This window comes from Arachis duranensis, chromosome 3 (assembly GCF_000817695.3).
Source record: "Arachis duranensis cultivar V14167 chromosome 3, aradu.V14167.gnm2.J7QH, whole genome shotgun sequence".
Lineage (NCBI taxonomy): Eukaryota > Viridiplantae > Streptophyta > Magnoliopsida > Fabales > Fabaceae > Arachis > Arachis duranensis.
Window position 1 is genome coordinate 17966392 of NC_029774.3, and position 2349 is coordinate 17968740.

At 40.6% G+C, this 2349-nt stretch overlaps 1 non-coding gene across 1 annotated transcript; it reads right to left on the reverse strand.

Moving 5' to 3' along the window:
- Positions 1-1190: 1190 nt before the first annotated feature.
- LOC127745886 (small nucleolar RNA R71) lies at positions 1191-1294 on the reverse strand. Its single transcript, XR_008007510.1, has one exon. It is a non-coding gene; the product is annotated as a small nucleolar RNA R71 (small nucleolar RNA).
- Positions 1295-2349: the final 1055 nt, after the last annotated feature.

The following is a 2349-nucleotide window of genomic DNA, read 5'->3' on the forward strand; positions in this document are numbered from 1 at the left end:
CCAATGAATTCCCCATTTCTGATCTCACCCATTCTCTTTACTTTCTGCCATTTATTTCCATGTTCATCTCCCCATTTCCCCATTTAAGATTCTGCAATTTATTTCCTGCAATTTACTTTCCTGCCATTTAATTTCTTGCAACATCAATTACACTTTGTTTAGCTCAACTAGCATATTCTTCCAACTAAAGTTGCTTGACCAATCAATCCCTATGGGATTCAACCTCACTCTATTGTGAGTTTTTACTTGACGACAATTCGGTATACTTGCTGAAGGAAAATTTATTGAGAGACAAGTTTTCATGCATCAAGTTTATGGCGCCGTTGCCGGGGATTGATTTTGTATCAACAATGATTAAGTTGGAAGTTCACTAGATTGAGCATTTTTTTTGGTTTGTTTATTTTATCTAGTCATTTACCTTCAGTTTATTTATTTTCTTCCTCACCCTCAATCCCCTCGTTATCTTATTTTTCTTTGAATTTACTTACAATTCTGCTCACTAACCCACTAACTATTTGATAATTTGTACCACTCACACTAACAATCACTCTAACAAGAATAATCTCTTCATTTTATCTCTTGCTGTGTGCTTTGTTAGTTGTATGACATGGAGAAGAGGCAGAGCTTCAACTTCCTTCGATTCAGAACCTGAGAGGACCCTCTGGAGACTAAGGAGGGAAGCAAGAGGTAAAGGAGTAGTTGGTGCTAAGGAAGAGGAAGAGTATTTTGAAACAAACATGGAGGAGAATCTGGAAAACAATCATGAAGGAGAAGCTCACAACCATGCCAGAGAAGGTCCTGCAAATCATGCTGGGCAAGAGAGGAGAGTTTTAGGCTCGTACATCAATCCAAACTCAGGAAACTGTGGAAGTAGCATCCAAAAGCCCACCATACATGCCAACAACTTTGAACTAAAACCCCAGCTCATCACCCTTGTTCAGAATAAATGCTCATTTGGAGGAAGTGCCCAAGAAGACCCCAATCAACATCTAACCACTTTCATGAGAATATGTGACACTGTGAAGTCTAATAAAGTCTACCCGGATGTCTATAGGCTGCTTTAGTTCCCTTTTTCACTCAGGGACAAAGCATCCAAGTGGCTGGAGTCTTTCCCAAAGGAGAGCTTAACAAATTGAGAAGATGTGGTGAACAAATTTTTGGCAAGATTCTACCCTCCTCAAAGAATTAACAGGCTGAGAGCTGAGTTGCAAACTTTCAGGCAACAAAATGGTGAAACTCTCTATGAGGCATGTGAGAAGTTCAAGGACTTAACAAGAAGATGCCCACCAGACATATTCAATGAATGGGTTCAACTTCACATTTTCTATGAAGGTCTTTCTTATGAGTCAAAGAAAGCTGTAGACCATTCATCGAGGGGCTCTCTAAACAAGAAAAAAACCATTGAAGAAGCCATAGATGTCATTGAAACGGTAGCTGAGAATGACTACTTCTATGCTTCTGAAAGAAGCAACACTCAAGGAGTAATAGAGCTGAATCACATGGATGCATTGCTGGCTCAAAATAAGATGATCACCAAGCAGCTAGCAGATCTTACCAAGAAGGTGGAAGAAAACCAAGTTGCAGCAGCCATCACTTTATCACCAGCTCAAAAAGGAGTGAATGTAGTAGAAGAAGGTGACTGGGAACAAGCCAATTATGTTGGGAACTCACCTAGATAAATCCATGATCCATACTAAAAAACTTACAATTCTGGATGGAGAAATCACCCTAACTTTGGATGGGGAAATCAACAAGACCAAGGCCAAGATCAGAGACGCTACAACCACAATCCCAACAATAATGTAACCCACCAACATACCTCACAGAAATCCTATCACCACCCTTCTCAACCACATAATCTCAACCCACATCATTAACCAAGGATAGACTTTCCAAAATTGAGACTCTACTTGAAGACATATGCAAAGAAGTCCAAGACAACAAGGTATTTAAGGATGAAGTGTGAGCTAATATCAAAAACCAAGGGGAAACCATCAAGAGACTAGAATCCCAAGTAGGGTATCTATCTCAACAGTTTCCCAAACCCACTGATGGATTTCCCAGTGACACAAAGAAGAATCCAAGAGGAGAAACAAGGAAGGTCAGGTAGGAAGAATGCAAGATGATCACCACAAGTGATGAGAGAAGTGTGGAGGAAGTAGACACACAAACAGAACACCTCCAAGACAGTCCAAAGGAAAATCATGAAAAAAGAAACCATGCACCCCAATCCACACTCAGGAAAGAGATAAAGAAAAGGGAGGTCCTGAACCCATATGCACCCTTTCCCCAAAGGCTCAAGGGTGGTGCAGCAGGGAGAATGTATTCAAGGTTCCTCGACATGTTTGC